This window comes from Marmota marmota, unplaced genomic scaffold (assembly GCF_001458135.2).
Source record: "Marmota marmota marmota unplaced genomic scaffold, marMar, whole genome shotgun sequence".
Classification (NCBI taxonomy): domain Eukaryota; kingdom Metazoa; phylum Chordata; class Mammalia; order Rodentia; family Sciuridae; genus Marmota; species Marmota marmota.
This window is the reverse complement of record NW_025999990.1, coordinates 12,981,607-12,995,049: the sequence shown is the minus strand read 5'-3', so window position 1 is coordinate 12,995,049 and position 13,443 is coordinate 12,981,607.

Below are 13,443 nucleotides of genomic sequence, written 5' to 3'. Positions count from 1 at the left end.
ATAGCTGTGTCTAATTGGTGTTGGTGGTAAAGTGGTAGCATACAGCTGTGTTTCACTTATGTTTCCTGATAAGGTATTATTTGACATATAATGGTTTATTGTTCATGCACCTGCTTTATAAGTTGTCACTTTTTTCCCAGTACAAATTTACCCTATCATTCCTATTCAGTGACTTTACTACTTTATCTAATATTGACATTTCCACACTGATTTTCTTTTTCCTGGCTTCTGCAAGAAGCTTTGCAATTTTTTTCAATGTTTCCAAGTGACTTTGTTTTGTTTGTGTCTTTGGTGGAATCTCTGAATTTATATTTTATTAAAACACGAATACTGTTTTTTATAAAGAAATCCAATCCGTTGTCAAGGGTTGTTTATATTTGTATGTTTGCTACTGTAAAAGTGTTTGTCTCATTGGAGGCCATCAACAAATATGTGGTAAATGGATGAACAATTTCTGATATTTGTGTTTCATTTCTCTTTCTCCTTTTAGTATAAACATTTCATAATTTGCTTTTATCTTCAATATTAATCTTGTTTATTATTTCACTTGTAGTTAATTGCAGACTTTAAATATGTTATTTTATATGTGTGTTTCCAAGCTTTGTAAAATCTGTTTATATTATAAACACAATTCTTAAATGTGTGACTGTTTTTAAACTCCATAGTAGACTGAATAATAACTAGCTGTCTGCATATTAGAAGTACATAGCAAATGTACTATGTGTCAAGAATCTACTTGATATTGGAGCAACAAAGTTAGGACTGGTCATCTATAAGGGCCTCATTATTTTAAAAATTAATACATTTATTCTTTTTTTTAGTTATACATGACAGTAGAATGTATTTTGACATATCATACAAACATGGAGTATAACTTCCCATTCTTGTGGTTGTACATGATGTGGAGTTACACTGGTCGTGTATTCATATGTGAACATAGGAAAGTTATGTCCAATTCAGTCTATTGTCTTTCCTATTCTCATCTCCCTCCCTTCCACTATCCAATCCAGTGAACCCCCCACCCCGACCCATTGTGAATCTGCATCCATATATCAGAGAAATCACTGGTCTTTGATCTTTTGGGATTGGCTTATTTCACTTAGCATGATAATTTCCGGTTCCATCCATTTACTGCTAAATGTCATATTTTAATTCTTCTTTATGAAGGGCCTCGTTTTTAAACCACAAGGCAACTGAAGTTTATAAAACTAATGCATGTATCAAGGATGATCCATATAGAAAGTTATCAAAGAATTACATATACTTCACAAAAATGTGCCTTCCAAAACAAATTAAATTTCAAAGAAATCCTTGAGAAATTAAATGTGTGAAATCCAATGGCAGAAGTCATTCATTATGTTGAAATGCCCCCAATGTTCTAAATACACTGTATAGCTTCTTCTTTGGGTATCATTATTAGGTCTACATGAACAGAAACTTATTTTATTTTAATAAATAACTTGATTCTGGCTGTATTACATATCTCTAAAAACCATATCTTTTGCATCTATAAAAATGAGGGAGGGTGTTCATAATTAACAGGGCTTGAATATGGATTATGATAAAAATGAAATGCAATAATCCATGTAAAGAACATTTATCACAGGAGCTGACATCTATCACCTCCACTATCTACCATACATATGACCTGGCAAAGTTCCTAAAATCCCTAATGTCTTGGATTTATCATCCATAGTATGAGAATTATAATAGTATGTACCTCTTACATTTGACATAAAGACCTTAAGACAGAAGTTGGTATGTCACAAGTTCTCAGTAAATGTGAGCTGTTGTTAGTATTTAAATGCAATGAGGACTATAACATTCACACTCTGCAAAATGAGCAGTGAACAAACTCTGATAAAAGTATTCTTTTAGCACACAAATCAAGGAAGAAATAGCTATGATGTGGCCCCAAAAGTGGAGATAGGAGTAGAGGAGAATTCTGACATTTTATTCTTTGCCTGTAGGAATTTGGGTAGTCTCTGTTTTTATTTTTGTATCACAGGGAAACAATATTTAATGCAGATTTGATATTAGAATCATAAAAGTTGTGGGCATGTGAAATATTCTGTGATGTATTATATCATTTCCATTTAGTGGGGACTATTTTGGTCATTTTGATTATTAGTCTGTTCTTTGATCATGTTGGCACCTCCTATTCCACTCACTAACTTTCCTAGATCAATCACATTCAGAAAAAGGAGTCTGTGTCCTTATCAACAGAACCTTGATCTTCTTTGCTTTCCCACTGATTCTTTGGGTATATATCATTAGCAAGGCTGGGTACAATTACTGCAAGGAATAGAAACGACATAATATTTTGCAAATTTCAAATAAATTTCTAGCTCTCTACTTTGGCAGAAGGACTCTGGACCAGCCACTAGCTGTCAGGGTGATTTATGATGTTCTTCACCAAGCTGACAGCCAGGAGAGAAAAAAACTCCATGCAAGAAAAATTTCTTATATTTATTCTACCTAGTTTAATACCTGATGAACCATGTTATAAGAACAATTCTTAAAATAGCCTTGAGGAGAGCATCTCTCCATTTCTCAGGACATACAATCCATCATAGAAACACTCATGGGAAATGTAGGGTAGTTGGTGGTCCTGCTGTGAATTTGACTGGTTTACAGAGGAGACATTGATTGGAGGCCTGACAATAAAAACAGCAGGCTAATGTGTTTTAAATACCGACTGACTCTTTTAATTGCTTTCAATTGTTTTGTTCTTACAATACGCTTCCATCTTAGGTGATGCAGGTATCAAGGAAATATGATTGTGAATAGGAAGGGGGGATCAACCCAATGAATCTGAGGCATGATTACCTCCAAAGTCACTTAATTTAGAGGCAACCCCTCTGCCCTATCTAGAGTTCATCTATTCCTCCCATGCTCCCTCTCCCTATCCCACTACAAATCAGCCTCCTTATATCAAAGAAAACATTTGGCATTTGTTTTGGGGGGATTGGCTAACTTCACTTAGCATTATCTTCTCTAACTACATCCACTTACCTCCAAATACCATGATTTTATTTTATTTTATTGCCGAGTAATATTCCGTTGTGTGTGTGTGTGTGTGTGTGTGTATATATGTGTGTGTGTGTATATATATATATATATATATATATATATATATATATATATATATCACATTTTTAAAATCCATTCATCTATTGAAGGGCATCTAGGTTGATTCCACAGTTTAGCTATTGTGAATTGTGCTGCTATAAACATTGATGTGGCTATGTCCCTGTAGTATGCTGTTTTTAAGTCCTTTGGGTATAGATCAAGCAGTGGGATAGCTGGGTCAAATGGTGGTTCCAGTCCCAATTTTCCAAGAAATCTCCATACTGCTTTCCATACTGGCTGCACCAATTTGCAGTCCCACCAGCAGTGTATGAGTGTACCTTTTTCCCCACATCCTCGTCAACACTTATTGTTGTTTGTCTTCATAATAGCTGCCATTCTGACTGGAGTAAGATGAAATCTTAGAGTGGTTTTGATTTGCATTTCTCTAATTGCTAGTGATGATGAACAGCCTCTGAGCTTTTCTACATGCATATGAAGTTCCTTATTCCTGAAGTGTCCTTCCTTGTTGTCCTGCCTCCCTAGATGCTCCTTTAAAGCTGCCTTCTGCCATCATTCCTTCTAGGAAGCCCTCTCTAACAGCAGTCCTGCAAGACAGATCTACAACATGTGAAATCCTATGACACTCCCTAACCAGATGCCCAAATGGTCTGTTTCCTTGAAGTTTCTTTGCAAACATCAGCTACGAACAGGTAATGGAATATGTCAAGTTCTTCATTATCTACAAAGACATTATCCTTTGGTTACATCTACCAAATGTGGAGTCACATGACTTATCAAAGCAGGGAGTGTTAAAGAAAGCCTGTACACACGAGGCCATTTCTGTGAGTCAGGAATGAAGATGTATATGATAAATGAGTTGGGTTTTATTATCCTAGTGTGCTTACACGTCTGCTTAAGGACTTATTGTTTGATCTAATGATGACCTATAGAAAAAATTCAAGGACAGCCAAAGACAGCCAAAGCTAAGTGTGCCACCCATATGGGAAGCGCCATGACTGTTCACAGAGGATGCCCAGTTAGAAAGGAGTCTTCAATTTTCCCAATAACAGCATGTTAAATGATCCTACTCCCTAGAGATGATCACTGCTCAAGTGTTTCCTTGTGAAGTGATTCTGTGAAAGCATATAAGCACAGCTCCACAGCAAATGCATATACACACATGGAACTGGGACACATACGGAACAGATCTGAGGCCTTTAGAAACTAAAAGTACTGAACCTTGACACTTGCCCTGGAGCAAGTATTGTTTAGCAGAAGTGTCAAAGGAATTATAACAAAAGGAGCCAAATGTTCCAATCTACTCATTATCCAATCTACTCATTAGTATCTTGTGCTTTGTGGATACCAAAAAACACAGCAGGTTTGCCTCCAGCTCCATACTCTAAGAGCTATGCTGTAGAAAGTGCCTATTTATTTGTATTTATGTGTATGGAGGTGCACCAGCACCCATGATGTACAATATAGAAGTAACTATTTGTTTTAAAAGGGTCTTTTGTTTTGTTTGTTTCTTTGCTGGTTTAATAATAATTTTATTGAGATATTATTCATCAACCATAAGATTGACCATCTAAAGGGTACAATTTGGCCAGGCATGGTGGTACACACCTGTAGTCTTAGCTGCTTGGGAGGCTGAGGCAGGAGGCAAAGTTGAGGTCAACCTGGGCAATTAGTGGAACCCCCCCTCAAAATAAAATAAAAAGGGCTTGAGAATCTAGCTCAGTGGTACAGGACTCACCTAGTGTGCCTGAGGCCGTGATATCAATCCCCAGTATTAGAAAAAAAATTATACAATTCAGTGGTTTTAATGTATTTAGTGTGCTGTCCAACTATTACTACTGACTAATTTCAACATCTCCAAACAAATTTTGTTATCCTTGCTATAGACTGAGCATAACCGTCCTTTCAAATTTCATATCCTGAGGAATGAAGATCCCCAATGTGATGGTATTGGCGATAGAACTTCAAGGAGGAAATTAGGTTAAATGAGTTCATAAGGGTGGGGTTCTGGTTCAAAACGATTGGTGGCCTTACAAGAAGTCGAAGAGAATATTCCTCTCTCTCTCTCTGTACTCATGCACCGAGGAAAGACTATGTGAACTCACAGAAAGAAGGCAGCCACCAGCAAGCCAGGGAGAAAGCTCTTCCCAGGAACCAAGTTGGCACCTTGACTTCTCAGACTTCAAAACTATGAGAAAGAAATGCTTGTTCTTTAAGCCACCCAGTTCAAACAGCAACCTGAATGACTAATATGAATATAAATCCCATGCCCACTAGCAAGTCAGTCCCCACCCTTCCTTACTTCCTGTCCCTGGAAACCACAGGCTCACTTTCTATTCCTGTGGATTTGCCTATTTTGATCATTTCACACAATGGAACCTTTCAACGTGTGGCTTGTGTCACTTAGCGTAGTGTTTCCATTCATGCAGTAGCATGTTTCATTGATTCATTACTTTTTAATGATAAGTAATATTATCTTGTTTATCCATTCATCATTTGATGAACATTTGGGTTATTTCTACTTCTGGACTATTACAAATAATATTTCTGTGAACTTTCATGGTTTGGTTTTTGTGGGGACATAGTCTTTGATTCTCTCGGATATATATCCAGGACTGGAACTGCTGGTAACTATCATTTTAAAGAACTGCCAGATTACTTTCTAAAGTAACTGCAATTGTTTTTCCTTTTCCCATTTCTGCACATTCTCACCAACTCTTGCTATCATCTATGATTTTCATTTTAGACATTCTAGTAGTTGTGAAATGGTATGTCATTGTGATTTGCGTTTGCATTTCCCTAGTGACCAGTGCTGTGTAACACCTTTGCATGTGCTTATTGGCCATTTTTATCACTTCCTTGGAGAAATGTCTATTCAAATCTTTTGCTCATGGTTGGTGGTGTGTTTAGATGTGCGTCATTATGTTGTCCAGCTGACCTTGAGCATTTGGTTGCTTAGACTGCTTTCAAACTCTCAGGATCAGGTAATCCTCCCACCTTACCCTTCCAGGTCACTGGGACTATGGCCACACACCACCATACCCATCTCCTTTGTTCCTTTTAAAACTGGGTTATCTTTTCGTTGTTTCATGGTAAGAGTTCTTTATATATTCTGGGCATAATCCGCTTATCAATTACACAATTCACAAATGTTTTCTTCTATACTGTGCTTATCTTTTCATTTTTTTAACAGAGTCCTTTGAAGAAGAAAAGTTTTAAATTTGATAAAGTTTAATTTATTAATTTACTTTTTTCTTTTTCTGCTCATACTTGGGCATCATATACGAGAAACCATTGCCTACTTCAAGGTCAGAAAGGTCTTCCCTGTGTTCTCTACTGTGAGTTGTATAGTTTTCACTTTTACATTCAGGTTGAAGATCTACTTTGAGCTAATTTCTTCTCTAGTTGATAGGCAGGGTGGAGAAGGACTTGTTAGACACCATTTGGATATATATCAGCTTCAAATGTAAAGTCCAAAATCTGTAGATTTCCTGGGAGTCATTATAAAAAGCAACTTCTGTGGCAAATGGGACCTGCCTGATGATTTATTGAGTTGAGTTCTGTTTCAGATGATGAAGGGCAAAGACGTGCTCATGACAGCTGAGAAGATTTGTGGCAGGTCTATGAATCAATTTTAAAGACTTTTTATAAAATTTCAAAAATGATTTTAATTTTGCTAAAAAGCTGGGCAGATCCTTTTCCAAATATTTTAAGTTGGCCCAAATGATTTATTTTACCTCGTGTGCATTTTTCAAAGATTTATTCTATGTGGTTTGATTAATTTACACAGAATTCCTCAAAACTGTCTAAACCACATTGTTGATATCTAAGAAACTCTACAAGCTTGTCCTAAAGCCCTCTTCAAAACACAGCACACTCATGATAATAGCTCCAGGTTCCAAGTTGAAATCTTCCCACTTCAGTCTAAGAACCTTCAGCTTTGAATGAGTCCAGGTACAAAAACCTATTTTCCCATTTTGAGGAGAAAATCCTTTCTCAGAGACTGTTTTTGACGGTAAGTTTGTTATCACATATTTGGGCTTAGGACTAAAACCTTGGGTTTGTAAGCTGAGGTTTTCATTTGTACTTGTCGTCAACAGACAAGATGAAAAGCCTCTTGGATCTGGTTGCTGCCCTGAGGTACCTCCAAGGAGAGAACACTGAGAAGAGCATTTGAATCATTGCACATCACGTTTTCTGGCTGCTGCCACCATCCTTTCATTTGAGGAGGACGGTCAATGAAAACTATCTCTGTAGATTATGATGACTGGGCACATTGTAGGTCCTCAGTAAATGTTGATTTCTCTTTAAACACTACTAAGTCATGGCAAGGAGATCTTAAAAATGGTTTTCATTTGTCATGACTTTGGAAAATCAGCTACAGAGAGGAAAACCTGTGAATAAAGAATTTGCCAATACCCTGTCGCTGAGTATGTTCCCTAATGGTTATGTAAGTAGTGAGCATCATCCTGGCATTAGTAAGCAACTGTGGAGCAGTAAGAACTCAGGTGAGGATTTTTCCCAACCAAAGTAGAGGACTAGGGCTGGTAAGGCGATAGATTAGACTATTTGTATCCCAGGCAATATTGTTGTCAACACCAATTCTAATGAGCATTTTATAATTTATGGCTTTAATGTATTTGTTATGTAAACATTTCTGAATATATTATATAAGTGGTAGTCTGCACCAGGACTAGGTATTTGGAAGACTTGGTTTTCAGACTCAGCTTTAAAAGTTTAAAAGGTCTGAAAGAGTTGAGACTCGCTAACAAAATAAACCACAGAGTCAAAAATTGTGCAATGTCTTTTGTCTTGATTTTATGAGACTATTGAAAACTGGTCTAACAGTCAACTACAGGACAAATATGAAAAAAAAATTCTTGATGTCTTACTATAAATATGGGAGCGGGCTGCTCACAACCACTGCTATAGGATGCTAGATAAAATAATTTAACGCAAATATATGACAAGACTTAGGACAAGTATTTTCTGTAGTTGGTAAATGGAAACAAGCAACAGAGGGGATTTGAGTGAGTTCAGAAAGAGTTTTCTAGTTCTTACATTGATCAATTTAGGATGTGAAAAGGCCCTCAAAACTTTTGTATCTGAATTTTAATCTGGTATGATTTCTTCTTTCAGTTAGACAATCATTAACTAATTATGCATTGTGTGGAGGATACAGGAAAAAGAGAATACAATTTCTAATGGGAATGGACTTATATTTTCTTTTGGAGACAAAAAAATTTACAGAAATAGTTTGAATATCAAACCTCCCAGGAATAGAAATACAGTATTTCCTAAAGTGAAATTTTAAGTAAATTATCAATTTCAAGTATTACTTACTGAGATAAGGATTTAAGGTAATGAGAGAAAGAGATACAGAGTCTCAAAGGAAACGCCCATGAGTCACTGAGACACAAAAAAAGTGCTCAGGAACAAATTGTAGCTCCTGGGAGACAGGGCCTGCACCCTTGTGAAATGATGGAAATGCACAAGTGCAGGGAAACCATTAGGAAATTGTGCAACCCACCCTGGTTCCACTTCCTGTCCAGGCCTTAATGACTGCCCTTCTGCCAATATTAGAGACCCAATCCCACTGGGGCTTCTCACTCTCCGGAGAGCCCACGTTCTACCTTGAATGTGCCTCTACTTCCAAAATAAACCTCTGTGTAGGCCTTTGTCTGACACAGGCTGAAATTCTTTCCATTGCTTATGACAAAAACCCACTGGTTCTGAGTCAAATTCTCCCTCCTCTCTGAGAACTCCTTGAGCACTTTCTCAGAGATGTCTCTTCTCCCATGACACTATCAGTCCCAGATGTCTTGTGGGGTCATACTTCTTTTAATGCCTAAATGATGTGAGACTGAACTACCATACTTTATGCAAGTGTGTTCAGCATCTCTCAACCATGCATTTGTTAGAATTCCCAGAAATGCGTTCAAGGTTCTGTTTTTTTTTTTTTCTGGATTTTCCTTTTCTTTAAAAAAAAATTAATGCATTTTTTATTTTGGTCTAATGAATTCCCTTTAGCACAACCCACTGGAATGGAATATTGAATGACATCAATATACAACTCTAAATCTAAGTTATTCAAGGTTTAAAACACTACAGAAGGACTTCCACAGGAGAGCAAGGGTTGTTTCCAGAATTCCCAGCATGGATAGTGCCTCCATCGCAATCTGAACTGGTAAAGACATACTTTTAAATCTTACAGTATCTATAGGATGCTGAATGTTTGGAAAAAAGAAAAGGTACAAGTCTCCCAAGAATAAAACTAATATTTAGAAAACAAAATGTTTGCAAAGAATTATGATCTATAGAGATGCAATTCTGTCCACAAAAATATATATCTTTTATCTAACATGCATAAACTTTACTTTTGGTGAACTAAAAAGGCCTATGAAACAATTTTTCCAAAAGAAAATTGCAACCATCCCCAAGCTGATTCAAATCTTTCCCTATGGAAAAACCAATAATAACCTTATAATGGGAATCTTGACTTCTACCCTTTTAGCAATCAAGGTTTAAAACTTACTAGGGTTCAGTTCCATCCAGAATAGACCACTCCCTATTGCAGGAGCAAGAATGTAAAGGATGATGCGGGAAGACTGTTGTCAGAAGAGCAGCCTTTATCCACTACTATGACATTAATGAACCACAGGAGTATGGAAATATTATCTTATTAATTTCCAACTTCCATATCTCTAATTTATTGATAGTAAAGCTTCTTTTCTGTGGTTTTTACAAAAATTAAATAAGAATAACACATTTGAAAATATCCAACACAGTTCTTGGTATGTAATTGATGCTCTGCTATTTTAAGAAGGTAGAGCCCTAAGTATTAAAGGAATTCAGAATGATACTATTTTACTCACTGCATTTGCCTCTTCTAGCCCACATTGCAAAATTTAAGAGCTGTGGAAGAAAGATCAAACCTTTCAAGTTTATGCCTGTGTTTCTGGAATCAGGATGGAATCATATGATGAATTTCATAACTTGGTTATAGATCTAGCTCCTTGGGAACCAGGAAAGATAAACCTACAGGAGACAGAGGGGAGAAGAAAAGTGACAAGCAAGAGCTGCTTAGAAACATTCTCATCAGGCTTCCTTAAGTCTGTGCTGCACCGCAACAGCCCATCATCATGATCACGATCATGATGATGATGTTGATGATGATCATCATCATCATCATCATGTTCAGTAGCAGCAGTAGTAGCAGCAGCACTTCTCAATGACCATTCATGGAGCTCCTGCTCTATGCTTGGCCCCATGAAAAGCTATATGGAAGTACGGAATAATAAAGTGAAGTTATTCTGCTTCCAAATACATAGCAAAGAGAATGATTCCTATCCCTTCATAATTTTCATTGTTACCTATGGAGTCAGAAAACTAACTGCACATCCTACCTTGTTATCCCTTAGCTAGTGTAGATTGAACAAACTCAGGGAAGGAAGGAATCTTAAAAATCATCAGATCCGCTTTACAGATGAGGACATGAATGTCCAGAGAAGCAGTGACTTGGCTGAAGGCAGAGAACTCATTAATGGGAAAGCAGGGACTGGATTGTGGATCACCCACATGTGAGCCCCGAAGACTGCCTGGCACAACACCATGCCTCTCTTCCTGCAGAATTGCCTAGGGTTCTAAGAGGCATCATTAAAATACACCTTTTGCTAAAATAATATTACTACTCACGATAGAAATAGACCATTTTGACATCAGCACAATGATTTTATAAGACAAAAAGAATATTTCTGAAATTTTGATAATTGATGTAATTTTTCTGGTATTTCAATTTGCTTCCATGATTAAATCTTGGGACCTCAAATTTTATTATTGAATTATCATATATATCACTATTAAATGGTACCTACTTTTATGACTGAAGACAATAATGATGGGGCTGGGGTTGTGGCTCAGTGGTAGAGTGCTTGCCTCACATGTGTGAGGCACTGCGTTCAACTCTCAGCACCACATATAAATAAATGAATAGACTAAAGGTCCATCAACACTAAAAAATATTTTTAAAAAAAGACAATAATGGTGCTAAATACCAGAAGTCAGCATAATCCTTCCTATGGCTTCATGAAAGTGTCCTTTTGTGTGCAAAGTTTTCAATAGTCAGTCACTCAGAGTGTAGTCTGGCAAAATGTGTACCTTCTTCTTAATTTTCTTCTCATCAAACAATACTAAATTTGAATATTTGTTGTATACTCTCCCAATTTTTGTATGGCTGCAAAAGACTTGAGCAAGCAGCCTGGCTCTAGCCCATTAGGAACAAAAACAGCCTGTTAACTCAGTAGAGAGCACATAGGTTTTGGAGTCCAAAGAGTTGAGTTTGAATTCTAAATTATTCAGTCTCTCTGAATCAAGAGTTCCCAACACTAACTGGTGATAATGATACTTTCTTCCTTTTTTTTATAGAAAATAGCCACCTATTTTATTATAATATCATTTGAATATTAGGAATATGCTAATCAACGATGTGAATAAAATGAATGCTACAAGAGAAATAAGATGTAAGCATCCCATGACATAAGATGTGTATTCCATGGCTTGTATTTGCTTCTTTTTAATTTTTTTTCGTTTTAATTAGCTATACATGACAGTAGAATACATGTATGCACTTTGATATATTGTACATAAATGGGATATAATTTCTCATTTTTCTGATTGTACATGTTATAGAATCACATCGTTCATCAGTCATATATGTACATAAGGTAATAATGTCTGTTTCATTCTTCTATCCTTCCTATCCCCAATCCCCTCCCTTCCTCTTCTTCACTCCCTTTATCTAAAGTAACTCTATTGTTCTGAGCACCCCCCAACCCCCCCCCCCCATTGCGAATTAACATCTGCATATCATCTCACTCCAGTCAGAATGGCAAACATCAAGAATACAGGCAACAATAAATGTTGGTGAGTATGTGGGGGGAAAGGTACACTCATACATTACTGGTGGAACTGCAAATTGGTGCAACCATTATGGAAAGCGGCATGGAGATTCCTCAGAAAACTCAGAATGGAACCATCATTTGAGCCAGCTATTCCACTCCTCGATTTATACCCAAAGGACTTCAAATCAGCATACTACTGTGATGTGGCCACATCAATGTTTATAGCAGCTCAATTCACAATAGCCAAGGTATGGAACCAACCTAGGTGCCCTTCAATGGATGAGTGGGTAAAGAAAATGATGCTTTCTTTAGACTCATTTAGTACATCTGGAATGAGTTCAGGAAAAGGGCCTGGGATGTGCAGGATTCTCATCTAATGGTAGTTAATTTTAAACTTATTAAAAGAACACTTGTTGTACATCAGAAGCTTCTGATAGGTTTTCACCAAGTCCTCATATTTCCATTGTAGGGAAACTTAGAGAATGTGGGCCATTGCTCAGTGCCTCCCATGGGGCCAAGTCATAAAGAAGCTGGGACTGAATAAATAATATTGGCCTGACCCTCCAATCTCAGGCAATTTTACTTCTTTTTTTAATCTTTTTTTTTTTTGTAGTTGTAGACGGACAGAATACCTTTATTTTATTTGTTTATTTTTATGTGGTGCTGAGGATCGAACCCAGTGCCTCACACAAGCGCTCTACCTCTGAGCCACAACCCCAGCCCTTTACTTCTTTTTGAAAACTAGAATGACTAAGGGTATGGGATGAGATGATGGTTGGGAAAGCTGGTAGGTCTTCAGCTTTGCCATGTCCTTCCTCCCCCATCCTTTTGTAATACAAGACAGAATACTTTGGAAAGCTTTATTCATCCAGTGTGCATCAGCTTTTCCATATGACTTCGTATTTCTGAGCAGACTGTAAATGACTCATTCCAAGCTCAAACCACACTCTGAGAATAGTACTAAGAGGAATTCATTGATTATTGGGGACAAAGGTAGCCTTCTTGAGAACACTCCTCTCTCGTACCTTCATGCCTGCTTGCTGCCTGTCAGCACGCTCATCGTAGCACAAGGCATCTAACAGCTGACAGGTTGGCAACATAATCAATACAGGAGAGAGCAGATGATTATCAAGGGCACAGAAGGCAAAGGTTATCACTGTGTTTTAGGTTCTGCTTAAAATTTATGGGACCTGCATAAAGAACAGTGAGTATAAAATAATTCACTAAAAATACAGAACTAATTAATCTATTACCATATTCCATTATAATGCATTTAAACAAGGCACCTACTCCCTTTTGTAAAAGTCATGTATCCAATTCTAACAAGCTGTTTTCCCCATTGCAATAAGAGAAAAATTTTTTAACTATGCTGAAAATTAACTTGGCTGTGGAGAGAGAGAGAGGGAGAGAGAGAGAGAGAGAGAGAGAGAGAGAGAGAGAGAGAGAGAGAAAA